Below are 16152 nucleotides of genomic sequence, written 5' to 3'. Positions count from 1 at the left end.
AATGAAAATATAATATAATTATATAAGGACGTAGTATTGAAAAAACACTGATGTCAACTAGATTATACAATGCTTTGTGCTACAAGGATAGACATGGAAATATAAAGACTGGTGACAGGAATTTCATTTGGTAAATGAAAAATGTCTATGTGCATAAAACTCAATTTTAAAATATTTTTTTGCCCATATTTAGGTCTTTTTTGTTGATGGTTCTGAACCGAGGGGGGAACGGGTTCGAATCCCTGTGAAGACGTGGATTTTCAATGTTGGGATATTTAGGAACTTACTCTATATCTAATGGGTACCTGGGGAAAGTAAATACGATTAGTTGTAATGCTGTCACATGACACCATAGCTAACCGCCAGTCGTAGAAATAGATGACTTTTATAGATGACCATCAGCATGACCATCAGCATGACCATCAGCATGACCATCAGCATGACCATCAGCACAGGTCTTGGGGGAGGGATTACTAAATATTTCTTATACATAAATCAGCGTACTTAAAAAAAACTACAACAATGTAACACTGTAACAAAATAACTTACTTGTTCAAATATTGGCCACGTTTTGCCGATTCTTACCAGCTTCACATGCTTTCCTGGAGTCGACTAAATAAGACGCAATACAAGACCTGGAGAGTTATAAGAACAAAATAATATTTCTATACAAATGTATTGGACATATATATAAAAGCGTCTTTATATTATGATATATATAATGATATGATATATGATATATATCACTAAATTTAGAAAGCCTTCAGGACAGAAGACGCAAAAGTAAAGTAGCAATTATACATAAAACACAGAACCATAATCTTCAAATACAAAAACAAAATTTAATAAAATACTCAGAAAGACACAAAGATAAAGGTAAATTTGTACAAATACTCCTTCTTCCCTTCTTCTATTAGAGCATGGAATGGGTTGCCTGGGCTAGCCAAGAAAATCAGTGACTTGGCAGAATTTAAGTCATTTGTTAATATGCATGACTAAATGCATGACGAGTAGGACGTAATCATCTTCTTTTTTGAAGTAACGTCTTTATTATATAAGATAAGATAAGATAAGAAGATATAAAAGCGATATATTATGATGTATATAAAAGCGTCTTTATATTATGATGTATATAAAAGCGTCTTTATATTATGATGTAGGCCTATATAAAAGCGTCTTTATATTATGATGTATATAAAAGCGTCTTTATATTATGATGTAGGCCTATATAAAAGCGTCTTTATATTATGATGTAGGCCTATATAAAAGCGTCTTTATATTATGATGTAGGCCTATATAAAAGCGTCTTTATATTATGATGTATATAAAAGCGTCTTTGTATTATGATGTATATAAAAGCGTCTTTATATTATGATGTATATAAAAGCGTCTTTATATTATGATGTATATAAAAGCGTCTTTATATTATGATGTATATAAAAGCGTCTTTATATTATGATGTATATATATAAGTGAAGTAAAAGTAAAGTTCCCCTTTCAGACAAGGTGTCACAACATTCATTCGGATGGTATGACGTCACGATGTGTTGTGATGCCGGGGATTTTATTTGAATTCAATAGTTAACAAAAAATGAAGATCTAGAATCACAATTGACAATTCTTTGATAAAACAAAACTCTGGAACTTTATTAAATACAACGTAAGTACAGTTTATGTACAAATTACAAATCAATGAGCATGGAACATATTACAAAGGCTTTTCAAACAGAGCTCTTAGAAACGTGTCTATCTACAAGAACCTTATTTTATCGACTGACTTTTCTTTCTTACTACCGCCAATTCTCTGGCGCTAACTCTTTTCAAAAATGTCTTTGTTTAAATTCAAATCAACCAATAGATTTCAAACATACTAATTAAGTCCCTTGGGTAAATCCTGACTTGAATGACAAGTGTCTAAATTTGAGGATTAAATCCCGAGACTCATGTCGAGGGCTTATATTACTTTCAAAAGTGAAATGTACAAACAATTCTATAATGTAATCTGTGACACAAGGGCAGACGATGTCAAGGTCATCTGTTTCTGTGGCCCAGGTTAATGAGGATGCCAACGAGTTGGCAATAGAAAGAAAAAAAAATCCTACGAAAGATTAAAAGCTTTAACCAACTCAAGACGAACTATAACCACAGTGATAAAAAAAAAAAAAAACAGCGATGGAACTCTCCTGACTGAAGAGGAAGTTGTGCTTGGAAGGTGGACAGACTATTGCAAAGGTCTGTATAACATGGAGATAAACCCTAACTACGAACTATAGATGGCTGCCTGGTCTTGCGGTTTGCGAGCTGTCGTTCGGACTTATCGATGGTCCCGGGTTCCAACCCTGCCCACTCCTACACCCCCGTCGTCCTGCGGGAGGTTTGGACTAGGAAGTAGATTATCTTCAACTCTGATGGAACATTCGAAACATGTAAAACATTTTACAAACAAACAAAAAGTTAACAGTTTAATTAACAAAACCTCTTGGGACAATAGAAACCTTGGCGAGGCTCCAATAGTAGACTCAGAAGTAGAGTATTATTGATTATGAGATTTATTAGATTTCTGTTTTTGTAAAAAGGATAAAATTACAGAACATAACGATGCCCCGGATAAAAAATAAACAAAAAGGAGCTTCCAGAAAGTGTGAGAGAGAGAAAGAAAGATAGATAGATAGAGAGAGAGAGAGAGAGAGAATGATAAAGAAAGCAGGTCGTTACAATTCAGTGTAACAGATACTAGACATCACAGGCTAAAAAGTATGCTTATGTTGGGGGGGGGGGGTCCTTAAAGGGCGCCCTTTTGTGTAAGTTTCAAAATATAAAAAGAAGGATTTCCGTCCTAATAAACAATATATAGTGTGAGAACAAATCTACGGGAGAAATCGGTGTGTAATTCTACTAATTTTTTTTTTTACATTACTTTACAGTGTGTGTGTGTGTTCGTGCGTGCGTGCGTGTGTGCATGTGTGTGTGTGTGTGTGTGTGTAGGGACATGCCCTAGTAAGAAAGGAGCTCTTTTACAATAAATTAATAGGACGAAAACAAAAAAAGACCAAAAAAAATAATAATAAAAGGCGAAATATCACAAAGACGGGGAGATGGCTGCTTTGTCTCCTTTTTCGCTGAAAAATGTCAGTATTCCATCTAATTCAAGTTTAATTGCTTTACTTAAGGACAGTTGACAAGTGAACGAGTGCGGTATTAGATTGACGAGGACATTTTAACCTCAAAGAATCCCTGCAAAAAATATATGTAGACATTCTTAACACATCTAGGCCTACCTACTGGCGTTTACAGTTCGGGTTATGTCCCTTTGGCCGTTACCTTTATTCTTCATAAAATAGCTTTTAAGCTTCTTTTAAATCTAGTATTGTATACTCGAGAAGTTTTATGCCCAAATATATTACTACGCCACACTTTAAAGTATTGTATACTCGAGAAGTTTTATGTCCAAATATATTACTACGCCACAATTATTTTTTTTCTAAAGAAGTATTAATAAAAAGTAACTGGTAGTTGAAGGGCAAGTTGATTCCAATTAAGTATAGATATCTCCCCACACATTGTTTTTGTAATTGAAAAATATATTATAATTGTTATACACCTAGTTAGTATTTATTAGTTTATTTAGATGTAATAAAACGTGACCTCAAATCAGTTATCATTACAACTGACCATTGGGAAGACATAGCTCTAGACCGCAACAGCTGGAGAGAGACAGTGACCAAGAAAGCTATGGACAATGAAAGTACATGGGTCTCAGCCTAGGAAGAAAAACGTACAATCCGAAAAACTGCCAGCTTCTCTACCACCGAAGCAAAAGCCACCTTAACCTGCGCTATCTGTGGACGAGAGTGTCTCTCCAAAATAGGGCTCCACAGCCACATGAGGAAGTGTGCTCTGAGATGAACCATAGTCGTTCTACGACTGAAGGAGGCCAATGATGATGATGATGATTTAGAGACGCACCATAATTGACGGATTTTGAACGCGACTAGTGACAGTGTGACTTAGTGCAGCGGTTCTCAACCTTTTATGCTCGGCGACCCCTGTTTACAATCCCCCACTCTTCCGCGACCCCCGCACTCACACACACATACAGCAATAGAAGAATAGACAACAACAATCCTTATTTTCGATGGTCTTAGGCGACCCCTGGCAAATCGTCAATCGACCCCCAAGGGTGTCGCGACCCACAGGTTGAGAACCTCTGACTTAGTGGGTTAGAGGCTACTCAGAAACACAAAATCAGTTGGTAATAGGATTTCATAAGGGTAAGACTGTGGCCTTTTGTTGGATTAAACCTTTCATCTAAATTGTTCAACGGTTTTTGGACTTATCTTTTCACGTGTTAAAATTAGATGTGTCTGTTTTCTTGTTGGTTAATCGCATTGAAAAACACCTGTACAAGAAACCAAGACATCTCCAGGGTAATCTGTCGAAATCAGACAGGCATCAATTAACTACAAGACAGACAGGCAACATCACATAATATTGTGGTGGATGACTTTAATGAGCATGAGTTAAATAATGATAAGAGTTTGGTTTGGGGAAGGGGGGTAAAACTTTATTTTCATGCTCACTTCTTCTAATGGCTTAGCACTTCCTAACCACTGACTGACCACTGCCAAGGTATAACACTTCTCTCAGAATGACTGACAGAGTAGCACTGATTTAAATCAGCTGCAATGACTGAACTTTTTGCACTGAATACTTTTTAAAAAATACTTCCGAAACAAGAATCCCGGGTTCGAATGTCGGTGAAGACAGGGATTTTTAATTTCGGGATTTTAAACCTAAGTCTAATGTGGCCAGCACAACGACCAACCGCCTTTACTTTTCCCCAACTAATGTCAGGTAACCATTAGAGCTGGGTGGACTCAGAGGCGCCCAAGGATCCCGAAATTAAAAATGCCAGTCTTCACCAGGATTCGAACCCGGGACCCCCGATTCAGAAGCCAAGCACTTTACCGCTCAGCCTACATTTTGTTAAGGAGAACAAACATATCAAGCAGCCCTTTAATAATGATAATTAAAAAAAAAACATGACTCAAAAGGTGAATAAAATCTTTCGTTAAAAACAAAGATTATTGTTAGTGGCATATCTTAGGGGGAAAGTGTCATATCAGGGACTGTGTAAAAACCATTCAGAATAATTAATGTCCCATACGAGTAGGTTTTGATAATTTTAAAGTGTTGAGATGCTGCGGTAAAAAGCTCGACGATGAGTCTCAAGTTTGAATCCTACAGTACACGTTGTACGAAAAAGAGCTTGAGAGAGACTAGACAGAGCTAGAGACTAGACAGAGCTAGAGACTAGAGAGAGAGCTAGAGACTAGACAGAGCTAGAGACTAAAAAGAGCTAGAGACTAGACAGAGCTAGAGACTAAAAAGAGCTAGAGACTAGAGAGAGCTAGAGACTAGAGAGAGCTAGAGACTAGAGAGAGCTAGAGACTAGAGAGAGTTAGACTAGAGAGAGCTAGAGACTAGAGAGAGCTAGAGACTAGAGAGAGCTAGAGACTAGAGAGAGCTAGAGACTAGAGAGAGTTAGGGACTAGACAGAGTTAGAGACTATAGAGAGCTAGAGACTAGAGAGAGCTAGAGGCTAGAGAGAGAGAGACTAGAGAGAGCTAGAGGCTAGAGAGAGAGACTAGAGAGAGCTAGAGACTAGAGAGAGAGACTAGAGAGAGCTAGAGATTAGAGAGACTAGAGAGAGAGCTAGAGACTAGAAAAAGCTAGGGACTAGAGAGAGCTAGAGACTAGAGAGAGAGACTAGAGAGAGCTAGAGATTAGAGAGACTAGAGAGAGAGCTAGAGACTAGAAAAAGCTAGGGACTAGAGAGAGCTAGAGACTAGAGAGAGCTAGAGACTAGAGAGAGCTAGAGACTAGAGAGAGAGCTAGGGACTAGAGAGAGAGCTAGAGACTTGAGTGAGCTAGAGACTAGAGAGAGCTAGAGATTAGAGAGAGAGACTAGAGAGAGCTAGAGACTAGAAAGAGCTAGGGACTAGAGAGAGCTAGAGACTAGAGAGAGCTAGAGACTAGAGAGAGCTAGAGACTAGAGAGAGATAGAGATGAGAGAGCTAGAGACTAGAGAGAGTTAGAGACTGTCAATAGCAATAACAAGTAAGTAGGAAATATATTGACAGTTGGAGTATGGTAATGAAATGGACAGTTTGTTTGTTTTTTAAGCTATTGAGTTATGACATTAAGATATTTCACTTGTATGTAAAATACTGAGTATGTCAATAAAATCTTGAGTTATTGAATGTCAGATGGTAGTTTGGAGAACGACAGACATACTGCAAGATAAAAGCCTAGAATCAAACAACATATCTTTTTTTATTATTATAGCTTTTATATAGCGCTACTTTCATGCTTATAGCATGCTCAGAGCGCTTTTGGTCCAATCTCAGTTGTGGACCAGTGGAGGGGAGGGGGTATCTAGGAGTTGGTTTTACGTGCTCAGTAAACGCAACTCTGCGTGTCGAACCTCGAGCCCCCTTCTAGGTAGCCAAGACAAGCCAAGTTCAAGCGCACTTGGCCTCTCGACCACGCTTCCCACAACCATCCGGTGAGTCAACCAATAATTTTAATGGAAAGAAAAGGCGATTCATCCTTGTGATGGCCAAGTGGTCCCCTATTTCACTACAAGTTGGCCAGAGAACAAGATGAACTTGAAATTATATTTTAAAAAAATGGGATTGTGGGTAATACTAAAGAAAACACCAGATATGTTTTCCATTTTTACTTTATTAAAACGTGTTGATACATCCGCCCCAGTCTTAATTTAGACTCAGGATGTGTGTGATGAGCATTTGCCTGTAGGGAATATGTCATAACCAAATGTCATCAAAGGTGTCATTAGAACGTAAAATCATAAAGTGACATCATAATTTGTCGTAGGACCTTTCAAGACCATAATCTTTAAAAAAAAAATCTTCGTTTACAATATTAACCATGGCAACGTTCGCTCTTTTTACTTGAAAGGTCGTTTTAGTACACACACGTACCATCAACAACAAAAAACTGACAGCATACAACCATAGACAGAGAGAGATATAGGTCTGTGTAGACACTCGTGACAAGGAAACCTGAAAAGATGATAAAAAAAGTGATTCCCTCAACAAAAGAATGATTGTTCAAGAATCTAGATTCTAGAAGGTGCAGGGCTGGAAAAGTCATACCAATCTAATCAAAAGATTAGAAACAAAATAAAACGCAAGATTCTTTAATAGGCCGAATAATATTGCTACGATTCTTCCTAATCAGGCCTTCTGTAAACACTGCTAAACACAACACAACACATCAACACATCAAGAACTTAACAAAGCTTCAAATAATCTGGTACTTTAATAAGGGTCAATTAAAACAGCCAATATGACACAATTGGCAACACAATCAACTACCACGACGTTAGACTGTATATCACTGTACTAAACTCATAAACTCTACTGTCTCTTCCTGGACTCGTACGTTTCACTGGAGGACTGCACCAGGACCGACTTCATGGTCGACTAACAGTCCCGGTCTCTACGCTCTCCGGTCTTGTCTTGAACTGCCGCTTTCTTACACACTGTGTCTGGTCTGCGCAGGCTTATGATCAGATGACCATAACACGGGCGCTATTCACATGCTAAGTTCATGTCAGTACTGTCCCTTGCCCTTCAATATAGCACGCTAAACTGTATTACTGGCCTGTGTCACATATGTCTGCTGATCACACACAGTTAACCCTTTTGCGTCGCGAATAGGGTTATAACAATATCAAATGCACTAAGTAAAACCTGGACTGAAGGAGGACAAACGTGCTAGACGTTTTATAGCAATATTTTGTTATACAAAAATGGTTTTTAAAAAATCCATATGTTTTCGTGTTGTGGAGATCTAGTCTTCGTATAGTCAGCTTTTCACTACTGCTCTGAAAACTTGAGCAGTTTCAGAGAGAAATAACACAATGGTAGTGTAAACCCTCTGATCTGAGCGGATCAGCTGAACCACTGTAACCCTCAAGCTCCATCCAAGACCTTTCGTTGAATATAAAGCAAGGCACTAACACACACACACACACACACAAATGTTTGCGCCTCTCTTGTTGGTCTTGTGGTGCAAGGCTTTCCCATCGGGCCGGATGTCTCGGCGCCTAACGTTTTCCTTACATTCCGAGCTGCAGAAATGCATTCTCCTGGCGTCTTCAGCGATTGAAATTTGGCTTTTTGTACGTGAGAAAGATGGATTGAATCGCGTTGGTTTATTGGAGAACGTCCGGGTTGATCTTCTTGTTAACGCCTCTCACAAATATGGTATAAAGCAGCGGTTCTCAACCTTTTAAGCTCGGCGACCCCCTTTTACAATCCCCCACTCTGACGCGACCCCCCCCCAGCAATAGAAGAATACACAATAACAATCCATATTTTCGATGGTCTTAGGCGACCCCTGGCAAATCGTCAATCGACCCCCCCAGGGGGTCGCGACCCACAGGTTGAGAACCCCTGATATAAAGCTTCCTGCCTAGTAGATCTGCTCATTTTATTTACTTTATTTGTTTAAAAAACATTGGAAACAATGTCGCTTTGATTGTTTAATATTGAAACAATGTCGCTTTGATTGATTAATATTGAAACAATGTCGCTTTGATTGATTAATATTGAAACAATGTCGCTTTGATTGATTAATATTGAAACAATGTCGCTTTGATTGTTTAATATTGAAACAATGTCGCTTTGATTGATTAATATTGAAACAATGTCGCTTTGATTGATTAATATTGAAACAATGTCGCTTTGATTGATTCATATTGAAACAATGATTTATTGGAACGTTTCCCTTCCTATCTATGATGATTATCTGTATCTGTGGCCCTTGGTTAACGAGGGTGTCATGTGGCCAGCACAACGACCAACAGCCTTTACTTTTTCCCAACTAAAATCATGTACACATTAGATCTGGGTGAACTCAGAGGTGCCAAAAGATCCGCAAATTGAAAAAATCCAAGTCTTCTTCAGGATTCGAACCAGGGACCTTACGGTTTGGAAGTCAAGCGCTTTACAACTCGGCCACCGCACCTCCAAGGATTTATAAATATAATGGAAATACAACCAATTGTATTTTATCCCTTAAATAAAAAACACTACCATAGCGCTCCCCTTGCATTCACGTTGCCTTGCGCTACAGTTTGAGAAACGCTGCTATGGAGCTTAAATAAGCTAAAAAGGAAAAAAAACTAACAAGGAAACACAAGTAGTACTGTAGTAGCTACATATCAGTGAAAAGACAGTATGACCAACGCTCTAGACTGCTAAGATTTAGGGCCTCGTGATGGTCGTGATTCTAACTAGACCGTCAATTGGATGTCTAATGTAACTGAAAAAATTATAGTAATAGGGTTAGACCTAATATAAAACAAGAAAAACATAAACATATACTTTTTAAAAAATACACTAACACTACTAGTAGTAAAACACAGAGATTGGTTTGCTCCTAATAACTAACTTGGTCCCTGGTGCTGCTATTTATTTATGTTTAATATGTATGTATCACATTTGTTTCAGCACCTCGCTTCAACTCTATATTTACGTTCACAGCTTAATTGCTCATACCCACTGAAGCTTCTATATGTAATGTGTTTATGTTGTCCACTTGTCATTATGAGAGATACACGATTGGATAGAGTCAATGTTTGTCTAATACATGCCTAACGGCTGTCTGTGTCGGCTCTATTGAAGTTGTTGGTGAACGGATGCTGCGAGTAGGGGGGAGGGGCTAGCTAGAGCATGCGACCATTGACCACTGGGGTGGTAATTTGCATACGAGCGAAATGACTCTGGACCAGAAGAATGCTTTTTTTTTTTGGACATTCCGATGGTCTAGATCAAGGGTTCTCAACCTGTGGATCGTGACCCCTTGGGGGTCGATTGACGATTTGCCAGGGGTCGCCTAAAACCGTCGATAATGGATTGTTTTGTCAATTTCTCTATTGCTGTGTAAGTGTGGGTGGGTGGGGGTCGCGGAAGAGTGGGGGGGTTGTAAAGGGGGGTTGCCGAGCTTAAAGGGTTGAGAACCGCTGGTCTAGCTGTTAAGTTCGCTTAGTGCGTTATCGCTAGGCGGTGTTGTCGTTTCCGGAGTCACTAGTTCGGGCCTTGGTCCCTGGTGCTGCTATTCATTTATGTTTAATATATGTATGTAATAACTAATGAGTGTTAGATTAAACAAAAAAAAAAGAACTTTTTACCCCCCCCCTTTCCCACGAGAAACAAAATCCTGGTTAAGCAAATGTATACATTTTCTACACTTCATAATATTCTAGTGATAGGCCTTTAGATCTAGACCTAGTAGGCGATGCGCAAAATGTTCCTGAACATAAATTGATCAAACTCTTTATAATGTGGAATGCATACATGCTGAAATACCGCTAAAAATAGTCCGTTGAATACAAATGTGTTCTCGTTCTCTAGCCAAATTTAATTTTTTTTTTTACTTTAAAAAATGTTAACGGTCAAACTAGAGTTTTCTCCGAGTGGCCAACGAGCTTGTTATTCTTTTTTTTTTTTTTCTCATTGATAGAGAGCACATTAACTGTTAAATTTCTAGAGGCGTTTTCGAAGATACGACTTGAATAGAGGTATTGTAAAAATAGTCTTTAAAAGTGTAGAAACTCAAAATCTATTTATAGAAAAAAAAATGTCTGCCAGCCAATGTACAAAATGTCTACGTAACAAATGTGCAATTCATCATGTGATGTAGTGCACACTAGCAGTTCAAGGGAGACAACTGGAACTAGGCTGACGTAATGAGGTGTTCAAATTAATGTTTCGCATACTTTTTAGAAAAAAAAATGATAATGATTTGTTAATAATAAATTTGACCTTCCCAAAGCAGAACTTGTACATCGACAACAAAAATTTAGCTGAATTCTAGCACAGAGGAGGAGGCCAAAAAAAAAAGGGGGGGGGGACCTTTACGGTGAATGGGGAAAAAATTCAAGACTTCGTGTATTCACCCTACCTAGTTTTTTAAACCCAGAAATGAGGAAACAACAGCAGACGACCTACAAAGACAACGGAAACCAGAAATTTATGCATCAAGCATCCTACGTATTAGAATCTCTATGACGCGCCTGTGACCATATCTTCTAGGAAGAATGAAATTAAAGTAACACAAGGAGAAGAAGAAAAAAACTGAGACCAACATAAACTGAGGATCTTGTGTCAAGAGTGTGTAGAGTTCTTCCTGAACACGATGGCGTCTTGTCACAGCCTTCACCGCTGACATATGAGACAAATGGCAGTTTCTGACAGAGACACTGAAAAGCATGAAGGTCGTGACGAAATGGACAGGTAGGGGGGAAAAAAATCTCTCTAAAACAAATGAGTACTAAAACTTTATAGAGCCTGGAAAGTAAATTGTGATCATAATTAGTTCTGAGACAACGCTGATTAATACTTATACAATGAGGAACACGAATGATTGTACTAGGACAAATAACTAGGTCAAGACTTATATACAGAGTTATATAGATGCAATGACTAAGACCATATAGATACTATTACACAGTGGCGTAGCTAGACTATTTGATGCCCTGTGCGGCAGTTCCCCATGATGCCCTCCAAAAAAAAAGGTTTTAAAACAGCGAACAGTTTCTCATTTCGAAATAAAGTACATTCATTATTTAAGCATTGCTATTTCGCAAAGAATCGATTTTTACAAAAAGATAATACAAGTGAATCTCACGTGCCTTCTTGCCGGCAAACTAACGATCATTTTATCGAAATCATTTTTTCCACTAATTAAATAGAAGAAATAGCCAAATTTAATTTAAGAAAGAATATAGGACATAACATATTTCCAAAATAAATAAATGTGTTTATTTTTATTTATGTAATTGCAAAGTATAGTTTTACTGAGAAAGTTTGTCCTCAGTTTGATGCCCCCCCCCCCCACGACTTGATGCCCCGTGCGGGCCGCACCACCCGCACATAGCTAGCTACGCCGCTGCTATTACAATAAGAATGCATTCGATTCCAAAGATTAAGGAGAATTAGCACTACTTTAAGTGACCAAGCAAACCCGGATATGACTTGGTTATTGTGCAACATCTGCTGTAGACAGTTTTAACTAACGTATAATAGCCGTTATGTTCCCCTTTCAGACCATGTGATCTCTAGGGCAGATGATGTAAAGGTCATCTGTTTCTGTGGCCTATGGTTAACGAGGGTGTCGTACGACCAGCGCAATGACCAACCGCCTTTTACTTTTTTTCCCCAACTAATGTCAGGTACCCATTAGAGCTGGGTGGGCCCACAGGCACCAAAAGATCCCGAAATTTAAAAATCCCAGTCCTTACCAGGATTCGAACACGGGACCGCCGGTTCAGAAGCCAAGCGCTTTATCGCTCAGCCACCGCGCCTCCAAATAGCCAACATAGAACAATAGAAATATTATTGCTAGAACAAGTCTCTTGCAGAAGAATATAGATAATAGAACAAAAGTAATAAATCAGAAATATCGTTACCAATCCCCCCCTCTTTTTTTTTTAACTTAACATTTTTAGATTTCTATTTTTAACTGACCTTCACACACAGTTAAATGAATAAGCCATTCTCTAACAAGAGATTTCTTTTATCAAATTATCTATATCCTCAGTTGCAATAAATGACTAGCTCATATGTTAGTGCTGTGTTGTAGTTATGGATGTGAATGTGCAAACATAGCTCTCTATTGTTCTACGTTAAAAAGATGTACGTGTCTTTTTTTACTACGAACCAATATCCAATGCGACATAAAGCAGATATAAAGCCACAGTTACCAGCCCTTGCTTGTAAAATACATTATATCACCATGGTAACATCTTTCATCTACATAATTAAACCTATTAAATCTAAATGTTACCCAAAAAAAAAAGCCAAAGTTCTAGTAAAGATAAACATCTATAAAAATGCTAACAAGATCCTCGAAATAAGGAATCACCCTTTTGTGTCAGGATTTTGTGATTTTACCATCACAAAAGAGATAGGCCTACAAGACACCGATAGCAAAGACAAACAGACACAAACACTCTTTTGTTCCCTTGGCAATCAAATCATTAACTAGGAACAATGTGATATAAACTTTGTCACATGTAAATTATGAGTGAGTCTGGTGTGAATGTACATTTTGGTTTCTTATAGTTATAATGTTTTTTGTTTGGTGTAATGCACACATTGTAAGACAAATTCCTATACGGACAATAAAGATTATTATTATTATTATTTAATTACGCTAACCTATGTATCTGGTTATAACATATAATATCTATTCATGTTGGTACAAATTTAAAGGAAAACCAAAAATGACCTTACTATTTTATGCACAAATCACTCCAGTCCTAAGTATTCTAGTGTATGTATAGTAAGTCTAAGTCAAAGTTATGTATGAACTTACCGAATGAAACCACTGTCAGTGTTAGGACATCCTCCCACGTAGTGCGCAGGGCCCTGGAGACCAATGGTAAGCTTTATTACAATAACAGCGGGCTTACGCTGCTCTGATACGACAAGGCAAGGCAGATGACGCGTGGAGAGAATATATATTAAAGATGTTGCCTCCCGACAGGCCTTGAAAGCAAAGAAAACGAGTAGCTCTACACATACACGAGGAAAATCGTTATACTTATTATTACAGACACAAACACATACACAATTTAAGCCCATAAGCTTGCAAATGAATAAGTAGAGGATAATACACCGGGGCCGGGTTTTCCCATTTCTTCGCCCAGAGCTAGTGGATGAAAAGAAAATTATTTCTTATCTTATCAAATAAAATACAGACGTTACTTCATGCATGATAACCAGGGGCGAGCTGGCTATATGGACATTCGGGCAAAAGCCCGGTGGGCCGATACCCGAATGGGTCACCGAAAGGGCAGCATGAATGCCAGTAAAAATGTTTTCAGATTTGATTTTATTCTCTTTAAATGCAACACTTTGAGCGTTGTGATTTTTAAAAAAAAATCTTTTACACTTAACAGTCTAATACTAATCTAAAGCATTGTCGTAAATACCCTACACCCGTATATAGTGGTTCTAGTAGACTGTCAATTCCTTATACACACTAAAAGATAAACAAGAAACTTAAGGCCATTATTTCTTTTAGAGATCGATGTTAGTGTGAATATTTTCGAATGAATGTATAGACCAACAACAATGTTCCAAATCCTATAGATGACATGCCCAGTGACACACGAATTGATATTGGTTGACAAGAGTTGTCGCATGGTCTCAAGTAGCCGCTACGAATTCTTTCATAAAATCATAATTATTATCTTGAACAGTGTAGAAATGTGTTGATTGAAATCAAAATGCAAAAGAATCGAAAAAGAGGGGGGCAGAAAATAAGTAAGATAAAAAGCAACTATTGTTGGAATCATGTGCAAAAAAATGTAGTAAAATTATTACTTTTCTCGCAAGCACTAGAAATTCACCAACATTATGATGAGAGCATTTATGAATGAACAGGCTCAACGCCATAATACGACAAAGCTATATCCTTAGGTTGAGATACATAGAGGGTTTGCTAAAATATGAAATAATCTTGACAGCATTAGTTAGTGGTTTAGTCTTGAAATAGGTATTAGTGGCACAGATGGAGTGTAGTGAGCAAACCTCGAGGAGCCTTTGTCCATTTTCATTTACTTTTCCGATACCAAAACGCCCAATACAGCTGTCCCATGCAGAGTTGCCAGATCCAACGCGTGCATTGATGTCGTCGAGGAGGATAACCTGTTCCGTATTTGGGATCTCGCTGAGAGCAGATGAAAGGTTGTCATTGAACATGTCTTTGGCCTCTGGTGTGGAACTCAATGTAGGAACGTAGGCACTTATCAAAGTCACGTGTCCAATAGATGTGTTAAAAGGCGTAGTGATAGGAGTCTTTCGGAACCGTTGCACTTCAGCTCTACTGTGTTCAGCAGTGTGTTCTTAACTGCGAAACCAACACTGTGTTCCCTTACTTCACTTTCGGCTTTGGCTTGCCAGAAGAAGGAGTAGTCTTTTTCTTTGATTGAACCAGAGTCAGCTAAACGAGTTTCCTGGAAGGCGGCAATGTCTACTTTGAGCCTGGACAGTTCATCGTTTATTATTGCGGATTTTCTGGCATCTTCGATGTCCGGTAAGTTTTCATTAAGTCCAGTTTGTAATGTACGCACATTCCATGTGCCCAGTTTAAGAGTGGAGCTCCTCTTTTTTTGTTTATGTCGACTGGTACATTGGTTTTGTGCCTGCTTTTCAGATTTTGTCCTATCCTCGTGTAGCCAAACGAGGAAGACAGGCATGACGGGACAGCACCTTATCGGCTGGGGGCTGCCCAGCTTGAGGCGGGCGGTAGCTGTCCATTGGAATCATAGGATCCCTCCCACCGACGAAAGTGGCCCCTGGCGCCCTGCTCTACGTCAGTTGAGCATTTGAGCTTATAACTGGTGACTGCCAATTCCCGTGTATAGCCAACGACAAAGGCGAAGCTGGAATGTCCTCTCCAGTTTTTGGGGGTTAGAGCTTTGAATAAGTGAGATGAGAGCCTGGACATTGTTTATGGTCGGAACGATGCGGTCCACACAGCAGTTCTCCCCTCTCCGCGCAGCTGATGTGACAAAAGGAACGGAATATCAGATACAGTTTGGGATCAGTAGCGCCGCAGCCTCTGCCAGGCTGTAGCACGGTGTGCCACAATCTGCCTAAAGGTCACCAGCTCCTGATTTTTCCTCAGGGTTGTCTCCCAAAGACTTTCCCGCGTTTGGGTATAGCCGCAAGGCAGCGGAGGTTTGGATTCAGAGTTTTCCTTATCCTAGATGGGTAGCCAACCAAGGCTAACGAGCCCCTCCTGCCCGAAGCTTACTTTCATGTAATAAAATGTAATAATCGGACGAATTTTAACCTAAACCGAAAGTTCCAATACCTTATTTACTTTTATAGTAACAGGCATATAAATATGCCATATGTTGCAAGGTTCGTAAAGTAAAGTTAATTTGATCGCAAATTCGAATTTTTTTTCTAATACAAAATCTTCATTTTCACTTATTATCCTTATTCCCACCCAGACTGGGCCCCGCGCAATCAGTTTCGCATAGGGCCCAGCAATTGTTAGAACTGGTTTATTAATTTTTTTGTTAATCTTAATTGACATTTT

At 38.7% G+C, this 16152-nt stretch overlaps 1 protein-coding gene across 3 annotated transcripts in view; it reads right to left on the bottom strand.

The window, feature by feature from the left end:
• The window catches only part of LOC106079531 (mucin-2-like), a 42743-nt gene extending 29186 nt beyond the window's left edge, over nucleotides 1-13557 (bottom strand). The window contains exons 1-2 of one of the 3 annotated variants that reach the window (XM_056035374.1): nucleotides 13414-13557; nucleotides 550-635 (exon numbers count right to left, since the gene is read on the bottom strand). The gene's annotated coding sequence lies outside the window, so the exon portion shown is untranslated. The other 2 variants (XM_056035376.1, XM_056035377.1) reach the window with 2 other exon arrangements.
• Between the last annotated feature and the right edge of the window lie 2595 nt (nucleotides 13558-16152).

This window comes from Biomphalaria glabrata, chromosome 7, assembly GCF_947242115.1.
Source record: "Biomphalaria glabrata chromosome 7, xgBioGlab47.1, whole genome shotgun sequence".
Classification (NCBI taxonomy): Eukaryota; Metazoa; Mollusca; class Gastropoda; family Planorbidae; genus Biomphalaria; species Biomphalaria glabrata.
Note: the sequence above shows the minus strand (reverse complement) of the source record. Positions and strands in the feature narration are given on the sequence as shown.